The sequence below is a fragment of the Epargyreus clarus genome, unplaced genomic scaffold (genome assembly GCF_041222505.1).
Source record: "Epargyreus clarus isolate Ecla_fem2 unplaced genomic scaffold, WU_Ecla_fem_2.2 ptg000007l, whole genome shotgun sequence".
In the NCBI taxonomy this organism is placed as follows: domain Eukaryota; kingdom Metazoa; phylum Arthropoda; class Insecta; order Lepidoptera; family Hesperiidae; genus Epargyreus; species Epargyreus clarus.
Window position 1 is genome coordinate 4,543,610 of NW_027332215.1, and position 5,796 is coordinate 4,549,405.

Genomic DNA, 5,796 nt, shown 5'->3' on the forward strand with positions numbered 1-5,796 from the left:
ACTAGTAATATATTTATTACCAGTTATAACAGAACGGTAGAAACACAGTGAGTAAATAACTCATTAAAGTGAGATGAAAATTATGATACATGATTTAAACATGATTGTTCCGACTATTTACTGTAGACGCCTTTACGGGGGTGTTAAGGCATATTTATAAAATATATGTAGGTATTATTGTTTATTTTTAGAATGAAAAATTATATAGAGTTCCCATGGCCTCTTTCGAGCTCCATCATCAGAACCTAGATATGATATTTAGGTTCTGATATGTAAGAGTCTGCGAAATTAAATCAAAGGAGTCCAAACTAGACGTATAGTAGTTGTGTCGTTCAATTGAGTTTCCATGGCCACCATTCAGCTTGATTATCAGACCTTGAGTATAATTATGGCTAGAGCCCAATACGAATCATACGAGCCCAAATTTGAGTAATTTGCGTCGTTTTACTGCAGAGCTCCCATGGTCACTATCCAGCTTCATCATCAGACCAGCTCCATGTCATAAAAATATCGCATTGTCGTCCGATCTAATAAAACGCACGGATAGTAGTTTGAACACTAACTGACATTTATTAAAAACAAGGCAAGCAATCACAGTTACACATAGTTTTAATCTAGATGGCGCTACTCGTAGCATTTTTATTATTTAGTTACATTAAAAACAATACGATCGACGCATGCAATATTTCAGCTCAATCGGATAACGGAAGTGTGACAAATCTAACTTGCAAGATTGGACCTCTACATGCGTAAACACACACACACTACAAGTTAATAGAACGCTTGTAAAAATAGACAATATGAAAGCAGATGAAGCCGCGGTTAAGAGCTAGTTAATTGTACGTGTGGTGCATTACCTAATGAAGTGATGCCGGCGCCACCCAGCTCGTGACGACGCGATCACCACGAGCTGATTGCAAGGCGTTGTTTACAACGTAGCGTTTTAATGATCGACTTTGTATGGGAAATGTGGCATTTTTTAAGGTGATAAGGGCAGTATGATTCGCTCAGATAGGTATTACATTTTCATCTAGTAGCGTGATTGCTTCACGCGATCTATCTTAATAGATAGTAGAAAAGCTTGGAGTAGTGAAGCTTCTGCGATCAGGTTCAGTTAGGATCACAGGTCTGTATGGAGCTGGAAACGAGCGGTAGTGGACACTTAAGTTCAGACTTAGTTCTCGCTTGTTATTTTAATACATCTTATTAAAAAACATACCTGAAATATTATACCAACTGATAGAGGGGTTGAAACCGGATCCCCACATCCCCTCCCCCTGCCACGGCTATAATCTTTACGGTTCACAATCACAATGTTTTTTTTTAAATATAGGGTTAGCAGACGAGCATGCAATTCACCTGATGGTAAGTGGCTATTGTCGCCCATGGACGTCTGTAATCAACCCTAGATAAGATTCGATATTCCTACCAATGGTCGGCAACAGATGCGCCGCTACTACTGAGGACTAAGTTGGAACGACTTGGAAAAGTATGTTTCCCTTACAAAGAGAACACACCCTTCAAACGAGAACACAGCAGTGTTTAATACTGCTGTTATGAGGCAGAAATAGATATTTTGAAATGTTATCCACATTTCATAATAACTGTGTTCGTGTGGCTCGGTTTCTGGCACCGGATTGTGGGTTAGAATTCCACCAGGGTATACAATCTTCTTATGTAATAATAAGTACCAGATGGTGCGAGTACGTATTTTTTTTTAATTCTTGCACACAAAGTTTATTTTATTTTATTATTATTTGCACTTATATAAATATTTTCCTTAATAATGTTAAATGTGTTATGCAATAAGTGTAATTTATTTTAATATTGTTTTTGTCGAAATATTAATTTGTGAAGGTGGTGTTTTCTTAATTTTTACTCATTCGCAAAAAATGGAACATAACATGTTTACTTCATGAATTTCTTCCTAAACAACTCCTATCATTTTTTTTTTATTTTACGAATATTGAATAACATGCTCTGGTGTGAAATTCTTGCGAACTTTTAAGGGATGAAATGAATCTTTCGCTAAAACAGCAACATAGACGGAGCGTCATCTACTGAAACATCGAGAATTAACCCCACAACGGATTAGCGTTCTATTTGAGACCTGCCGTCAGTTACAGATGCGTTGCTTATTGACCCCTGAGGACTTTCTTGGAAACGCTTGCATAGAAGGCTGTGTCACTTACCAAACCCTTCAAACCAGAATATAGCAACGTGTATATACATGATCTAAAAATCCTTATAGTTTTAATGATGTCTGAAAGAGATGTGAACGGTAAATTATAAAAACAAATATTACTCATAAGATCAATTATTACTTTTACACCCCACAGTTAGTAATCCATATGCTATTTACCACACCGGAGACTTCTGGATTATATTAATAGCCAATATAAACATGGTAGATATATAAAAGCACATATATTAATATATTAAAACATACATTATTTAACATGTAGTGTACTTAAGTAATTAAGTAAGGTTGGATCCGAAAAGCAAAGGACGACACAGACCAGCGATCTGAGAGCTGGTGACGAATTTGGAAAGGTTTTTAGGCCAGTTCAAAAATAAAAAAATAGTAATCTTGGAAAGAACGTTTCGTGTTCTGGCGCTTGCCTATACGCTTCTTTTATTAACAGCTAAGAAATAGTTGAAAGATTGAAATCACATGACACAGTCATCAACCTGTTATTGTCCTACTGGGCAAGATACGTGTTTCATCTGAGAAGGCCTAAGGCAATAGTCCGCCGCGCTGGCCAAGTACGAATTAGTAGAATTCACACACCTTTGAGATTTTTTAACACTCCTCACGTCACTCCTTCTTTCTTTCACCATTAAAGTAAATGATAAGTAATTTCTAGTACACACATAACTTTAAAAAATGTTTACTTCTCTATTTTGACCACGTGATCATCGGTAATTTCATACATTTTAGCGTTTCTACAGCGCAAGCGAATATCAACTTGGCTAGCCCCTTTGAGGTGCTTGCCTGGGCTTCGAACCACGGCTGGCTCGGGAGTGACTATCTGTCTGTTTAAATTAAATTTAAGCGTGTGGCTGCCACCGCAAATGTGAACAGAGCTTAACCCAGGCGCCGGCGCCTCGCATTCCGCTCAGCAGAAGTGCATCAGCGAATTCCTGGAGCGAGCGAGCGCATTAAGACATCACGCGCCGACGCACCGAAATAGACCCGCCCCTCATCCCGCGCCATGCAATTACAACTAAATTAACCACTCAGGCTTCTCCATGACCATAACTCAAGATAACGTCGGTAAGCTATGCGGATGAGCGGCCCATTAAAATGCCAATAATGTGCCAACTCGATCGCGTTCAGTTACAGTGGATCGGATAAACACATGACGTACTGTGTGCGTAATACCCCGATCCGAGCACCCCGAGCATCGACGCAATAGCCTGCGTTCCGCTGAAAACAGTTCGATAGCTGTTTTCCTGTTTCGTCAAGTGGAGAGGTCAATCTTTCTTAATATCGATATTTCTAAGAATAGTAAACGTTTAAGATTGGTTTTGTATAGTAGTTATTTTTGCTAATACAGTTTACAGTTTCAAGTTTTCTGTGTCGTATGTTTGTTAATCTATGTGTACGATCTTTATCTAGATGCTACAGTTTCATTCTTACAGTAGTCATTTTTTTGTTATATTGAAGTAGCGAACGAGCTGTTACGATAAGTGGCTACTGCTACCCAGGGACATCTTTAATCAACCCTTAAACTGGAACACAGCAGCGCTTACCTCTGCTGGTATTAGGCAGAAATAGTTGTGGCAGTGGTGCCTCTTGAGGCAGACCACAATGGTTTCTGTCAACTTCAAAATATCCATTATCTCTTTATAAAATGTTGATTTATTAACTGCTTAGCCAGAATAGAGCGGTATAACAATCAATCTCTCCCGCTGAAGGCTTGCGTTCGACTCCCAAGCCCACTTCTACCTCCTACTTTTTAAGTAATGAAGGTACCTATTACGATTAAAATGAATTAATTAACCTGTAACTACTAAAACCTCATAATAAACCCTGTAGGTACAAACAAAAGTTCTCTGAACTATTCTCAAAGACTAGCACTCAGCTGCGTTGAATATTGCCTTTGTTTTTTCGTTCCGAGAGGAAAAGCATTAAACTCGGGAGACATAATGGGTTTCAGATTGAATAAAGTAATTTGGACTAGACACAAAAGCCATCAATTAAAGTGCATGCTAATAACATGTCCCCAGCAAGCCCCAGGCTGTCTACTCTGCTTCCTGTGCATGTTACCTCCTAAAAATACTATTGTTTACAAAAAGTTCACTGCTGTCCGTTAGCGAGAAGCGAGAAGCAACAACTAGTCGTTTACTATATTATAAAAATACCTTATAGTACTTTTACTTAGGGTATAAGTAAAGTTAGCTTCCTTGTTCAATTGGTGGATACACAATAAAATATATATGTATATTTTTTAATATTTGAATAGAGTAGCAAATTACCCATCCCATGGATTTCAAGTCGTCGTAGGATTAAGCTGGAAAGGTTCGAAAAAGTATGTTATTAGACAGAAATAGGTGCCGGAGTCGAACCACAGAGGATTAATTCAGTCCTATGTCATCTTCCACCCTAGAACACAGAATTTGCTTACCAGGCAGAGTTCTACTTTTATTTAACTGTGTTGCTTTGGACTTTCTGTTCTCCTCACATTACATGGCACAAAATAAAAACTTAACAATAGTTACATTAGTTATCATAGGGGTATAAATGAGGAAAAATTCCATTTACGTTTTGAAATAATTTACTTTCGGTAGATTTGCCGCTTATCTTGTTATTAGCTTATAGCAGATGATATGACGCAAACTATCAAGTCAAAGAAGATAAAATCTAATTTCCGGTGAAACATGAAAGCTTTGTGTCGCCAACTTTTAACAGAGCCGCCAAAAAGGTAAAATATGTACTATAGTTATGTAGGGAAAATATGTACTATATTAACATACTATTTTGTTAATCTTTATATATATATTTCTTCACTTTCACTGAACTCCTCCTAAACGACTGGACTGATTTTGACGAAATTTGTTGTGTGTGTTCAAGGGGACTTGAGATTGTGGTTTAGATTCACAATTTAGTCCGTGGTAAAAGGTTTTTGTAATTAATTTTTAATTCGTAAGTAGTTATAGAATCGGAAACTATGCATTAGATCAAGTGATGATCTTTAGCAAAGTTGTTATCCAAGAGCCCACAAGGGTTTGGGAGTTGGTAAGACCAATTTTCGACAGATGGCACCACTGTCATTCCAAGGCAGGTACAATTTTCCGTTTTATGTATGTTATATTATTTCCTTAAAATGCGGGCGAAGCCGCGGGCACCGCTAGTATTTATATATTATACTCGCTGACCCGGCAAACTTTGTGCCGCCTCAAAATGTATTTATCAAATATATTACATATAATATATAGCCTATGTTACTCGTGGATAATGTAGCTTTCGAATGGTGAAAGAATTTTTAAAATCGGTCCAGTTGTTTTTGAGCCTATTCATTACAATCAAACAAACAAACAAAGTTTTCCTCTTTTTATAATATTAGTTTAGATAGGCAGTAATAGGCGGTCAACCACAAACAGTTCCGCCGTAATTTTCAAATTTATCAGATACAAGCAAGATTGCGCTTATCGTAATTTTGTATTCCTTTTAACAATTCTAATAAAATCTTCATAGCTTTTTATGTACTTGAAGGTTAATGTGTGCTATGAAAAACAAGTATAAATTATAATATGCATTGAATTCTTGTGGGTGGAAGGAATATAAAAACA